This window comes from Candoia aspera, chromosome 4 (genome assembly GCF_035149785.1).
Source record: "Candoia aspera isolate rCanAsp1 chromosome 4, rCanAsp1.hap2, whole genome shotgun sequence".
Classification (NCBI taxonomy): Eukaryota; Metazoa; Chordata; class Lepidosauria; order Squamata; family Boidae; genus Candoia; species Candoia aspera.
This window is the reverse complement of record NC_086156.1, coordinates 10,296,892-10,312,892: the sequence shown is the minus strand read 5'-3', so window position 1 is coordinate 10,312,892 and position 16,001 is coordinate 10,296,892. Positions and strand designations below refer to the sequence as shown.

At 36.7% G+C, this 16,001-nt stretch overlaps 1 protein-coding gene across 9 annotated transcripts in view; it reads right to left on the bottom strand.

Annotated features, from left to right (window-relative positions):
- ZMYND11 (zinc finger MYND-type containing 11) overlaps nucleotides 1–16,001 on the bottom strand; it is a 98,083-nt gene that overhangs the window by 71,637 nt on the left and 10,445 nt on the right. The window lies entirely within an intron of this gene.

Genomic DNA, 16,001 nt, shown 5'->3' with positions numbered 1-16,001 from the left:
TCAAACAACAACCACATCAGTTTTAGAATCAAACATGAACTTAGAATTACAAAAAATTTACATTATTTGCTGAATTTAGCTAGCCTTCCTTCTGCCCAGAATACTTTTTGATTTGGGTCATCCAGCTGCCTCCAGAAGGAAGTTCATCAGTGGAGCATGGGAATGATGACAATTCCTGCTCGTTGTTCAAGAATCCTGCATGTGGGGGCACTCACCATGGCTAATAGTTATAGCTAGGTATGACTCATTCAAAGTATTTTTCACTCTTTTTCCAAGGCCATGAACCCACCTTGTGGCACTGGATTCTCATCTTCCTGGTGTGTGAAGATATACTTCCCTTTGTATATTGTATTATTTATTCAAACTTGGGTAAAATAACACATTCACTACCACATACTCTATCAGCAGGAAATAAGAATGCCAGTTTGAATGAACAGCTCTAGGGAGTATCTTAATTCCACAGGTACACTTTAAATCACAGAACTCTCAGACAGCATGGGACATGGCCAAAGGAGAAACTATAGAAAAATTTATCAGACCAGTAAGAATGTATCCCAACAGCAAATCAGTGGAATTGATAATCATATGCTGCCCTTGATAAGAGCTGATTAAGACTAAGCCAGTTCCATCTGCAAGTGCCGTTGTTGCTACTTCCACCTTCCTCTTTCTCCTTTTTACCTCCCTTTGTCTTATATCATACAACCAGTTTTGACATTCGGTTTTTAAAAAAGAGAATATTTTCTATTTTCAATCCTACCACACACAAAGATAGGTATATCTGTTATGTACATTTTCCAACATACAGAAATACTGAAGTGAGCCATCACGATCCTAGAAACAAAGCTTGGTTCCCAACAGTTCTGAAAGTGGCTTGTGATTCCAACAGAAAGGGGAAAAGTTATAACTAAGTTTGAAAGCCTAGCAGCAGTTAGAGAGGAGGGCTAGGAAAGACTTCTGCCTGAAAGGTCCTGAAGGATCAGTGCCAGCAAGAAGTGACAATACCATCCAAGATAGAACCAGCGTCTCAGTCAAAACAAGACAGATTCCTATATTCATAAACAAAATACCAAAGTTTTTGCATTCTTATACATGTGGTATCCCTACTTCTGGCTCTATCTATCAACAATCACACAATTACCAAACTATCAACAACTGCATCAGACTAACATGTTTCATTAGTATAATGTTTTGTCTTGGTTTGCTATACTTGGAACAGCAGATAATCTGCCCCTCCACATCATTTTGTTTTAGCTCAAACAAGTGCCAGGGGGTAGGGGTGGAGAATGTTCTTCTGTTTTGTTTTTCCAACAACTTTAAGATGCATCTTACCAAAATGTTTCAGAGCTCAAACTGCTATCAGCCCACAAAGAACCATGAATGGAAGGATTACATTTTCTATCTTGTTACACAAAAAACCACAGTATTACCAATATTGAATACTAATATTACTTATATATATTTAAAAAGCTAAGAACTAATTTGAATGTTGTACTCCATGCCTGGGCAAAAGATAGAATAGAAAATAAGCCCCCACCCTTTAGCTTATTTTCAATATACTGGCATGGCCTAATAACAGAAGTTGAGCAAGTTGATGAAACAATCCTGATTTAAAATACCCTGTAAGGGCAATTTTAAATATTATTTGCAAGGCATCATGATAATCTCTATCAAATTATTAAGCTAAATTTATCTGTCATAGGAAAAGCCTCTCTAATGCTACAACACACAATTTTCTTGTTTACATCTAATCACAGCATCATCTTCCTGGGGGAAAACAGCCACTGCTTCAGGGAATGGCCAAGAATTATTCATGTATATGAGAAAGAGAGGGAGGAGGAGGAGAAAAAGCCTTTTGTCAGCAACTTAGTACAGGATGAACACACAAACACTTGCCATTAGATGTCCCTTTGAACCCTGCATATGTGCTATGAACATGTGTAAATAAGAGCAAGCTAGAGTTCATGAGTGTATGGAAAACTACAGAGATGGGGGATGTATGAAGAGGGAAGCAGCAGCATCTGTAAAGCGTTCAATTTATGTAAAAAAGCAGTGAGGCTTCAACCGTGCAGTCATGGCTGCCATCTTGACTTTTTTTTAACCTCCTCCTGTGGACCCTTCCTGGGCATGGCAGGGAATAGAAAACAATAGATACGTGGTTTTGCTGCAGCCTGTAGTTCTACTCTGAAGCAGAAAAAAGCATCAGAAACAACAATAACCTGCCGTATGCTGATGAACTACTTGGATAGCTGAAAATGCAAAGAATCTGCAAGCTCTAGTAATACAAGTCAAGGAGCACAGTGAAAAAATGGGATTAAAATTAAATAGAAAGAAGACCAAATTATGACAACAGGTAGAACAACCAGCCTTAGAATGGACAGTGAAGATATCGAAGTGGTAGATAGCTTCTGCCTTTTAGGATGAACCATCAACAGTAAAGGAACAAGCAGTCAAGAAATACACCACAGACAAGCACTTGGCAGAGCAGCCATGAAGGCCTTGGAAAAGATACTCAGATGCCGTGATGTGTCTATGCGTACATAGATCAGAATAGTGCAATCAATGATATTCCCTGTGACACTCTGTGGAAGTGAAATTTGGACTTTGAAGAGGCAGGATAGCAAGGGTATTGACGCTTTTGAACTTTGGTGTTTGAGAAGACTGCTGAGAATACCATGGACAGCCAAGAAAACAAACCTAAGGGTCATTAAACAAATCAACCCAGAGTTCTCACTCAAGACACAAAAGACCAGACTCAAATTAGCCTACTCTGGACACATTATGTGAAGACCAAACTCTCTGGAAAAGGCTCTAATGCTGGGAAAGGTGGAAGGAAAGAGAAGAAGAGGCCAACCAGCAGCCAGGTAGATGGACTCAGTTACAGTGGAGATGAGTGCATCACTGGGAGACTTGAAAGAACAGATTAGGGATAGATCATCTTGGAGAAAATCTATCTATGTGGTCGCTAGGAGTAGAAAACAATGGCACATAATCAATAAAAAAGTAGCATATAAATGTTAAAGTAAAATTGTTCTGATGATTTATTTTTTAATTTATTTTCTACCCCACCTTTATTATTTTTATAAATAACTCAAGGTGGCGAATATACCTAATACTCCTTCCTCCTCCTATTTTCCCCTTAACAACCCTCTGAGGTGGGTTGGGCTGAGAGTGTGACTGGCCCAAAGTCACGCAGCCAGCTTTCATGCCTAAGGTGGGACTAGAACTCTCATACCATGCCTGATTGGCTCTTGGGCTGAGAGAGAGGGACTGGCCCAAGGTCACCCAGCCGGCTTTCATGCCTCAGGCGGAACTAGAACTCACAGACTCCTGGTTTCTAGCCCAGCACCTTAACCACTAGACCAGACTGGCTCTCTAGTTTTAGTTACTTTTATATTTAGTTTTGTTTTTTCTATATTTTTAGTTATTTATTCTTCTGATTAAATTTTGTTAGGTGCCTTGCATGGTCACCTGAGTAGAAAAGCAGGCTATAAATCAGATAAAATAAACAATCATTATTATATAAATATGAGAGCCAGTTTGGTGTAGTGGTTAAGGCACCAGGCCAGAAACCAGAAGACTGTGAGTTCTAGACCCGCCTTAAGCACAAAGCCAGCTGGGCGACCCTGGGCCAGTTGCTCTCTCTCAGCCCTGGGAAGAAGGCAATGGCAAACCACTTCTGAAAAACTTTGCCAAGAAAACTGCAGGGAGTTGTCCAGGCAGTCTCTGAGAATCGGAAACAATTGAATGGATTAAATATATATATATACATACATACATACGTATATAACTATGTCTCAATTTTTAGATGATTTCAGTCTCTAAAAACAGAATAGAATGATTATGAAATAATCCACATAAGAAAGTATACCCCCCCAAACCCCATCTTGAAATTACCAGGTCTAATACATACACATACAGAGACTATTACATGTACATTATCTTATTATTCATCTTATTTTTATTATACTCTTCCCACAAGAAATTCAAAATGGCTGCTATATCTTTATTCCATGTATTTTATCCTTGCAGTAACTTCGTGTGGCAGTTTAGATTGAGGTCTAAGTGCTTACACAGCCACTACAGTTTGTAGAGTATGGTTTATTGTTAGTATGATTTGAGAACACAGAGGTTTATTCAAGAAATCATGGTTAAACAAAGAAAACCCAACTAATAATTGACCCAATTTCATGGGTGAGTGATTTGAATTTGGATTTCCCTGGTCCGATACTTATTAATACAATATTATAATTGAATTATTAGCTACAAACAGCTCTCCACCCTTGTGTATTTCTCTTATACAAAAAACAGCAATTACAATGCTGTTCTTTAAAGTTTCCATTGATCTAAGTTGGCTCAGTACAAGTAATGTAGCTTTATTAGAATAATTTTGTACCGAATTATTTCAATAGTTTCTCAATTACAGGTGTTTTATTTTTACTGTACAGAATTCTTTAAAATTCTTTTATCAAGGTTCCATAAACAGTTCATTTAGCTATTGTATGCCACCCTTGACTGTACTAGGAATATAGTTTTTAATACTGACATTATTTTCAACAAGAAGTCTTGTAAATGGAATAGATTAGGCATTAGACTGGTATGTAAACAAACCATATTTTAGAAAATGCTCCCAGTCAAAATATAAAGTCCACTGTAAATTGAGAATCTGCAACTGATATGTGGCAGTTGGAAGAACTATAATGAATTCCATGGACCTCTTATTTTTTGCAAGTTTTAAAGATGTAGCAGAAATATTCACTGCAAATTATAAAAAAACAATCATGTCTGGTAAATCTGGGATCTCAAATAACAGTACTCAGCTCATCTGTTAGCTAAGTTTAAGCTACAAGGAAGCAAATGATAACAACTTCTGAAACAACCTGATCTTGACCAGTTGGGCATTTGACTACAGTGAGGTACCACCTTTAGATCACAAACTTTTCTTTTGATAAAAATCTCTTGTGAAAAGACAACACTAAACTACAAATGTTTTCAATGGGAATAAGTCCATACTGAGCGAGCACAGCATTGCAGCCTTATCTGCATTCACACAAACTTGAAAAACAGCACTCACAATAAAATGCTGATATTAATGCCACCCAATATATTTCATTTGCAGCTTCAATCTGCTTGTTTAAAGCAAAATAAACTTCCTTTTACTCAGATTTATCTGCCCTTGAGCTTTTCATACATCTGTGATTGCGGAACGCACACAGCATGTTGTTCTTAATATTATTTAAATAAGGATCTTGGTACAATAAATTCTGAAGTGGAGCCTGCAATCCAGCATGAAAAAAGAAATGGGCTTGTCTTTGCCAGCAGTTGATTGCCATGTACAGATCTGGGACTGCTTTAAATCCCATTCACATGCACGCAACACCCATTTAATTAGACCTTTCATCTTGTTGATGCACATGCAAAGCATGTATCCTTGTTCATGCTCTACCATGGTGGATCAAACCACTATCATTAACGAAATGTATAACCTGGGCAAAAAGCCAACGCACATAGACCACAGCACAGCTTACTTTCAGAGAAAGAGCTTTTTAATAAGAAAGCAACTAAATGCAATTACATCTTCTTTCTAACCTTTCCATTTTCTTATGAAGATTCCCCAGAATGAATGATTAAAAAAAAAAAAAAACCTTCTGCTCTTAGTGTTTTTAACCAAAAACAAAGCAACAGAATCATAATGAAACCTACAGGCTTCTGGCTAGGAGTTTAGAGAATAATCAATGTTTCTGCGAACAGAAACCCTAAAGTTTTACCCCTAGCACCTTAAGAAGCTGGACTGGAAAAGACCTCTGCCTGAGGACTTGGGGAACTAATGCTGATCTGAATAGAAAGAACTATGCTGATGGTCCAATTACAGACTTATTTAGGACTTTTTCTAAACTTGACAAATCTGATTTTTGAGTAGGCAGATACAGTATAGCTTTGTTTTGCCATTCACGGGAAGAGTAGACAAAGAAAGAGAAATTATGCATTCTCCAGATATTCCTTGTTTTCTTAAAAAAAGCAGAAGTAATTATTAAATACAACAGTAAAAATCTATCAGTGGGAAGTGGAAGTGTGTGTATGTATGTGTGTGTGTGTGTGTGTGTGTGTGTGTGTGTATACATACATATATATATATATATCGATTTACAATAGCCACTTACACATCAACAAAAATAGGTCAAAGAGGCCACTGACTTGCATAAATGTACGCACTCTCATTTGAACTGTTTCAATTTAAATAAGTATCATCCTAAGAAGAGAAATGAAATTCATGTTACTGTAACCAGATGACCCCTACACCCGCTTCTCAAATACACAGGTTCTGAAGGACAACTTCCAAGTCCCCATACTCCCCTTGGTGGTTCTTTAATTTGAAGCTGGACCAAATTGCTCTTCAGAGGATTGCCCAAGATGACACAAGGCCTCTTTACTTATTGTGAATCAGAATTATTCATGTATATGCTTTCAGGATTCAAATCCTACATAGTTGGGTTTACAAATACGATGATTAAACATCAACACAAATGTGTCTGTGATGGTTGTCCACCGTCTTTTCTCCTCTTTCTTCAGGGATCCTTCCAACAGGTTAGTTACTGGCAATGGCTTTGGAAAAGACAGAAAGGGGTGAGCCCAGCTAGAGCAGGCCACAGAGATATCAAACGTACAATATTCAATTAGATAAACATACTGCGGGCAATCAGACAAACAAACGGAAGGGAACAGGGAAATACAAAATTATCTCTCTGCAAGTCACTTCCTGTCTCTTCTCCACAATAATCTAAATTCACTTGCCATGCGCTTCTACTGTCTTCTCTCATTTGTAAAATCAGTTGGGGGTTGCGCAATGCCTTGAGAATTCTTGTTTGTAAACTCTGCAAAAGCAGATCCATGCCATTTTGTTTCATTTTGGTTTTATTCATGCAAAACATCTTTATTCTTCCTTATTCTTCCTCCATTTGACACTGGTACCAAGTGCAACGTATGCCCTGTATTATCTGCTTCCTCTCTATAACCTGAAAGCCCACCTTGTCACCGATGAGGTATGTTCCATTTAGCATTTCTCTCTGTTTTGTGCACCAAAGGTAAAACCATTTGAGGAAGGGCAGAATTTTGCTATTTTATACAGCAAATAATACTGCGCTGCAAATGGCCAATGTTCATATGTATTTCTCTGTAACTAAATAATAGGCATAATACCCATCTGAAACTGCAGGAGGAGGAATTCAGAAAAGCACAACCTAATTACTGAGCCTGGGTTTTAGCCAGATCACTGCAACTGACATTCCTGTTCTTGTGAGATCTTTGCAAGTGCAGTGATTTGTTACAGTGCTTCACATAATTAAATATGAATAGGAGTGAGCTTTTAAAGTAGAATTTAGAAATATCTGTCATCAATTCATTATGTATCAGAATTGCAACATGTTGCTGTTTTAGAGAGTTATCTTTACATCTTCAGCACTGGACAACAAAAATGTGAATTGCAGCTATTGTGTAAATACAGCAGGGGTGCAGAAGAGACACACATCATTTAAAATTTTAAAAACCCTGCTTGTATTGTCAGGGTTGCTGAAAAACAACAACAGTAAATCAGCATCCCTATTTTACGATGTCATTCATTCAGCACAGGATTTGCCACTATACATATTAAGACTAATTTTTATTGAGTGGAATGTCAAAGACAATTTGTTTTAATTTTTTAAACCACGAGGGAGGAAAATAATGAGCTTGCATTATTTTAAAAAACTAATTAAGTTTCAAACAGTGCAAATTAGGTCCAAGCCTAAAAATGTATTTAGATTGTTATTATTTTGGTCAATAGAGTGAGACGTGATTAATTTATGGCTGCATGCATAAAAATATAATTCATTAGCTAATACTAATATGAGATTTATAAGTGCAGCAAGATGCATTCAGTTAAGGACCTAACAGCATTTGAGAAATTTTTAATACTTACAAAATCATGCAGGGAAAATTCCCCCGCCCATCTATTCACAGGATTAATCCTGGCAAGAAAATGGCAATCAAAGCTGTTCCTCTGCACTTCCTGTCTTATAATACCCCAAAGCTGATGAGAGTTTTGTTGGAACAAAGCAAAGATGGTGTTGCTGCCATAAATTGTAAAATGTATGTTCCGCCCTTTGGAACATCTTGCCCCCGGAGTTGAGACAGGTTTCCTCACTCCCGGACTTCAGAAGAAACTTAAGACCTGGTTCTGCCGCCTCGCTTGGGAGAGGGAGAGTGTTAGCTCCACCTGGGGATGGCTGGTGCCATAGCACCTCTTAGTGATTGTGTTCCATCTCCACTTGGATTTTACATTTGTTTTTATGTATATTTTAATGGTAATTTTTACGTGGTTATGTTTTAGTGCTATTTATTGTAAACCGCCCAGAGTCCCCCATTGGGGGAGATGGGCAGTGATATCAAACAAACAAACAAACAAACAAATAAATAAATAAATCCTTCTCAAGATGAGTGGTTGTGATCCTAAAATGGTGGCTGCTCCTTCAGGGTCTGAAATACTCTTAAATCAGGGTTTCTCAACCAGGGTTTCATGGAACCCTCAGGTTCCGCAAGAAGTCACTAGGGGTTCCCTGGGAGATCACGACTGATTTAACAAATCTTTTCAAATTTGGGCAACTTCACATTAAAGAGGTAAGTTTCATTCCTTATTTTTTAGTTTAAGAACACTGTCAGTGCATCTATACAGGCCTCCCCATGAAACGAATATAATAATCTTATAACCTGTGGCCTACATTTGAGCCTGAATGTGCAGGGGTTCCCCAAGGCCTGAAAAATATTTCAAGGGTTCCCCCAGGATCAAAAGGTTGAGAAAGGCTGCTACAGACTCTTCAAAGTTTATGTTACTACACATTGCTCTGGAACTCACCTGCTGGTGGAAAACCACTACTGTAGTACGGAGATGGCTAGTCCTATTTTTCAGTTTAGGAGCCTAATTCAGAAGGGAATAAGGCCTTTTGTTTTCATTATTCATTAGCTATTGACAAAAATCTTTGCTGAACTACAGCAAATTACAATGAAATCCACCCATATATTTTAGTTTAGAGGGCATTGTCCAGTGGTAATTGACATGCTTTAGGTTTAGAAGATTCCTGGTCCTCCCTTTGAAGTTCTTTGCTTCCTCTCAGAAGAATAATTTCCTATCAAAGCAGATGATATTCAGCTAGACAAACAACAGTCTGTAGAATATAACATGAGCTCCTGATATATTCAAGTGGAAACTGAAGGTCCTTTGTATATCCTTGCATTATTTGTTATTTGCATTTCACCAAACAACAAAAAAGTTTATTTTTAATTCATAAGCATTTGTTTTGAATGAAACATCCTTCCACGGATTCTCTCTTGAGCAAAGATTCTGATTGTTTTATGTATAAGAATAAAAAGAAAATGAAAATCTTCTCACATGTTTTTCTATATTCTAGCCCAGTGTTTCTTAACTTTGGCAACTTTAAGATGTGTGGACTTCAACTCCATGCTGGCTAGGGAATTCTGGGAGTTGAAGTGCACATATCTCAAAGTTGCCAAGGTTGAGAAACACTGGGCTTGCCTTCTCCAACCTGATACCCTCCAGATGTGTTGGGCCTAAAATTCCTAAACAAATTGGGGAAGTATACAGTCTTTGTATAGAATATGAATTTAAAATGTCAATGATCATGGCTGTTACATCATACACCAAATACAACTTATCTCAACAGTCAGTTTAGAAAGAATTCATTCAGTCCCACTGCAATTTTCCACTCTTTTCTAAGCTTTCCCATAGTCCTTTAAAGTTCCAGAATACACCAAGAAGTTAACTCTCTGGGTCTCTCTGCTTATCATTCTTTTCAAAAACATATGTAAATTAGTTCTTAAAGCAGCCAGCACCCTAAAAAAAAAAATCTAATTATGTGTAGAAACTTAAAAGAAAGGGGGAAATAAACCAACAAATACTTTTTTTTTAACCCAACATACCCAAAATATGGTTCAAAGGCTTCTTCTCCTTTGTAAACAACACCATCCAGTTGTTCTTAGCCCAAGCTCCTATTTCCCACACAGGATTAAAGCTATTTGTTGTTACAGGAATTGAAAAAATTCCCACAGGAATGCTATGATATATTCTCCTCTGTAAAGTTTAAATCTAATACTTGCATATGTGCTCTCCTAACTTCTAGAATTAAAGTTCAATGTCATGGTTTAATCCACAAAAAACTAAAACAAAAAAGTGGTTTGGGAACAGCATGTTCAAAAGATTCCTAGAGATTTGGGATGCAAATTGTTCTTGTCACTTCTGCCCAGACTGAGCTCAAAGGCTCAATATCAGGCTAAAATGGACAAATGATGCATGAAAACATGTATTACAGAAACCACAAATTACCCTAGCTTTCCCCAATCTATAGCTCAAATTCTGTTGTACCATGTAGCTAATTCTTCTTAAAATAGTTTTTAAAATTAAAATTAGAGCTCAGAGCTCCAATAGACATGAAGAAATCACAATGTAAAAGATGCAAACAAAACAAAACCCTAAATAAATTAGCGATATATTATCATATACAGTACATACATATATGTACAGAGACACACAGTAGCTTTGTATACTGTACCACCTAGAGCTTTTCTAGTGAGTCAATTTATAAATCTTACAAATAAGTTTATAAAAAAATATAATGCAGTAATGTATTGACAACCAACATTATTATATTGCTTATATACTAGCCTAATTTAGTATGTTCATAACTGACTTCAAAGTTCTGTTGTTCAAAAATCCCATGTTTAGTGTTCTTGATTCATGCTTCAAATATGCATCATTGTCTGAAGCCAAAGGCTTTAACTTTATCTCAAATCAGTATTATTCCTCATCTTATCTCCTCCCACCTGTTCATTCTCTTCCCCACTTTTCCTTTCCCTTTCAGATTTTTTTCCTCTACTCCTCTTCTTCTACCTTCTTCCTCATTTTATGGCCTCCAAACGTTTGCAGTTCAGCTCCAAATTTTCAGAAATAACCAGGCTAGCTGGGGAATTCCAAGAATTGAAGATCTTAGATCTGATGGACACCCAAATCACAGAAGGCTGTTATACACAATGCCTCTTGTCCAGTTCAACTTCTCATCTCCTATACTTCAAGTTGCTGCTTTCTTGAACATCTGAATCCTGCCTTTCTAGATCCTTAACTTCTCTACCAGTCCCAGCTCACAATCCATTTTTTTCTTCAATGATGTATCAGCCAACAACTCCAGAGAGGTGTAAGTTAACCCAAGAGGATGCAGCTAAGTTAAAACAGTAGGCTGCTGGCAACTACCTCCTAAACTGCAAGTGTTATTTAAATGGAAGGAACACATCTCTACATATAACAGTTCTTCCTTCCAAGATTTAGCTTGTATTTTTACACAATTAGTCAAGCAATGCCTCATCTTCTTAATAATAAATACTACACCCCTCCAAGATGGCTATAACCATCTGAACATGGCTTTGTGAAATACATTAGCACCACCAGTTTCACAAACTCTCATCTCCCAAATCCTTGTACATTCAACCATTGTCAAGAAATATTTTTGGTGAATCCCTTGTCTCAAGCACTTCACTGACATACTAAAAATTAAATGCCCCACGACGGCCAACATTTGGACCAATTCACTGCTCGCTACAAAATAATATGCTAATTTTCTTATATGTTAGTTATGCCAATTAAGCTTCATTTAGCTCAAAGGCAAACATAAAGTGTCAAAGTGGGTGAAAGAAACAGGAAGGAAATAAAAGTTTGTATACTTCAGAAAGGATGGTGCTAAAAGATTCATCATTGTTTGTGTGTCATTATAACATTAATCAGAGCAAAGAGACTTATTTAGCCACTGAACAATTTTATACATACATCCAGGCCCCTTGTTTCATCCTTTTCATCACAGAAGACGTATTACTTAAACTTATTTAAACTAACTTAGCTTCTTATCTTAATCTTAGCTTCAGAACTCCAAAGTCACGTGAGAGAATAAATGGGTAATTCTTATGACACCTGCATACTGCTAAGCAAGCAGAGCAAGACTTACCTATATTGTTACTGATATTGATATCTATGGTCTATTCAATGCCAATATAAAATTTAACCAGAGTTTGCAAAGTTATTTTGAACTGTTTATCCGTATCCATTATTTACATATAGAAATATACTATAAAGAATAAAATAAACTATATTAATAATATAATTTAATAAAATATAATATTCTGTTAATGTAGCCCTACAATAAAGTAGAATTAGGTCATCTCGTTGTGTTTCCTGTCTGGTTTACCTGTAAGGGCTGACATCAATCTTGCAAGTCTGAACATACAAATCTCCTGCCCTCCCCATTTACAGCCTGAGTATTTGTGGTGGGACCTTCCCACATTCCTTTCTCTGGCCGTTACTCTGTTGTGGGCTCCTTTCCCTTTTAACTGATCGTTCCCTAGGCGGCATCTCTTCCCCACCCCCATCTTCCAAGTTCACCCTCACGTTTCATCACAATGACGATCACATGACTACAGGACGCTGCCACCATTGTAATTGCGAGCTGGTTGCCAAGCACCCAAATCATGATCACGTGACCATGGGGACACTGTAACAGCCGCAACTACAAGGACCCGTCATAAGTCCCCTTCGTTCAGCACCATTGTAAGTTCGAATGGTTGCTAAATGACTGGTCGTTCAACAAGGGCTATCTGTATCCATAAATATAACCCATACAAACAAAAGCTCTTTTGGAGTCTTCCATAATTTTTAAAAGTGAGAAGGGCTCCTGAGGAAAAGAAGTTTAAGAAACATTGCTCTAGGAGAACCAGTTTTGTTTGCAAAAGTGTTACAGTTTAAAATCTCTGTCCTCTTATCATAACAGTAGATGGCATAGTACCCTAAACTTCCCACTACAGGTAGTCCTCACTTAACCATTTGTTTAATGATGGTCTGAAGTTATGATAGCCTTGGAAAAAATGGTTTACAACCTGTAGTCACATTTACAACTGTTGCAAAACGTCGCACCACCCCACAGTCACATGATCGTAATTTGGGCACTTGGCAGCTGGCTTGAATTTACGACCAGTTGCAGCATCCTGCAGTCATGTGATTGCAACTTGTGACCTTTTTTGCCCTTTTCTGTCATAAAACGTCCATTTGGGAAGCTGGTTTTGCTTAACGACTGTGGTGATTCACTTAACAACTGTTGTAAAACTGGGTCCTGGCGTGTGGTGACTAACTTAACTACCACGCCGCTTAACAACCAGTTTTCTGGTCCCTGTTGTGGTCATTAAGTGAGGACTACCTGTAATGCAACTCTCACAGAACTAAGTAGCAAAAAGGGATGTTCCACATTCACCTTAACTGTCAAGATGGAGTCTAACAACATGAGATACATAAAACTCCCTGAAACTTTCAAAATACAGAACTCTTTTTGGATTTTTACACTGAGCAGGAGGTTACAGTGAGTGGCCTAATGGCCCCTTCCAACTCTATGATTCTATGAAATCTGGGCCTTTACTGGCTAAAGGCTATAATAAAATTGAACTGAATTGAAATCTGGACTAGTCAATGCCTGGATTGGAGACAATGAGTAGAACTTAAAATCTTCATGATTGTAAGAAGAGATAGAAGAAAAATAGGACACACACACACACATACACACACACATATAGTAAACAGCAAAATACTTTCACAAATGTAGTACAATGTATTAGAATATTTGTATTTTCCTAATACTTTGATCAACTGATTCTAAACCTCATACTTCCTAGGATTCATAACTTTAAGAGTGGTATTCCTTAATTAAATTATTTTTTTCCCAACAATAACTTGTATCATACATTTTCTTAAAGAAAAAATGAAGATTATTAAACAGGCAGTGCCTTGAAAAGAAATGAATTTTATAAACCCCGAGGAATTTTGCATGGAATTATACACACCATAAGTAGCAAGACTGAACTGGGAAGCAATATTGCATGAATACACTAAGAAACAATATGAAACATACGAAATGGAAGCATATTAAAGATTTCTGTGGGTAAAATATTTATTCATGGGTAGCTAACTCTAATACATTTGCTAACTTTTAGGGAAGCCTTTCTCATCTTAGTATTCTCCAAGTATGCTGGACCATCCAAAGCTTCCAGCCAAGCTGGGGTTGGACACGATGGCTGGGAATTCTGTGGTTGTAATCTAGCATCTGAAAAACTCAGATTACTAAAAGCATTTTAGAGAACTGAACAAAGGCTTTTAATACAGCTTAGTATATTGTTACTTTATAACACTACAGAATTCAATACTGTAAGTTCTATTGTATAGGAAGAAAAATGTCCATTGTTTGAGTCTTATAATCTGTATTCATTCTGAATAGAAATATATGAACCGCAAACACAACTATAATAAATCATCTTACAGTCCCACAATGATTACCTTAATAATCATCTGACCTGCTTGATACATATGATAAAAAGGCAACAGTATATGGCATTTTTGTGGCATGCAAAGTTATATTTTCAGTAATTTATTTAACCTGGATTTGTGCCTCATAATTTTTTGCCACTTCTACTGTCATTGTTCTAATATATCCAAATTTTGGTAACTTATTGTTGTTGCCAATTGTTGCCAGTTATAAACTGTCTGGGTAATTTGACTGATGAACGGAATATAAACTTGAATTAATTAATTAATTAATTTAAAATGACCAAAATTAAGTTTTGCTTTACATTTAACTCTCAATCAAAAGTGTCAAACATGAAAATTGAGTACAAAAATGCTTTATTATTGATAATTTTATAAAGCAAGACAGTGAGATTAATATCAACTGCTGTTAACAGAAATGTATATGAAATTAAGGCAATAAAAAGAGTAATTTTTATTGGCCAGAGTCCCTCTTTTGGGGAGATGGGCAGCAACAAAATTTGAATAATAAATAAAATAAATAATAAATAAATTTGTAGATGTGAACAGTAAAGATCATTTCCGGTATCCCAGAAATAAAGTCAGGCCCATGTTTTATTACCAGCATTACAGTTGCAGTCAAAATTAGAAGAGTACATGAAATTCCCGAATGGACAAGCTGGACCTAAATTTATGCATTGTGGGAGATTGATACTGCTTAAAACCCACTACAGTACTGATAATAAGGAGGCAAGGGATCCAAGAATGTGTTAAACAAGTAATTCCAATGAATTTACAGCGACCTTAACCTGTGAGGATCCTTAACATCAACATTACCAGATAGCATATTTAACATTAACACAAAGTAAAAATGATCCCAGTCACTTGACAGGAATTTTGAGACTGGCTCTTAATACTTGACAGGAATTTTGAGACTGGCTCTTAATATGCCTACTGGTACATCTTAACACTGTATTTCTCTAGCACATAAAACACATTTGTACTGTCCCTAAAGTTCTTGCTATGTGTTCCCCAGAGCAGAGGGGTGGGGTACAAATCAAATCAAATAAACATTATTGTTATTGTTGTTGTAAGCAACATACAAAATACTATAGCAAAAGTTCTTGCTAAGAAAAGCAACATATTTTTCCATTCCATAAACATATTTCCCACCCTCAGGGTGGTAGATATATAATTCACTCAGTCTCCTGTTAGTAAACAAACCAAGCTTACCCTGAAACTATTGTGAGCTTGTTTAGATAATACACAGCCATTCTAATTAGCAACCAATAAAATTAACTATCATTCCAAACATCCCTTAAATTACAGAAACTCTAATGCACAAAACTGTAATAAACAATGATATAGGAATTATCATGATTGCCTTCAAAGAAATGCCATGATTGTTCTTCAGTGTTAGGTTACGTTGCAATAGGTTTAACTTAGAATACTGCTTTTAAGTAATTGGAAAGAAACCACTTATTTTCTAATACATAACAACTGCAGTAAGCAATTAAATTCCTGTGTAACAATGCAAACAGAAACATAATTTGCACATAAATCCTAAGAAAGTCAGCAAGTACCAACTATGATAAGCAATTAGGTGCCTGCCTATGCAAATTACAAAGGA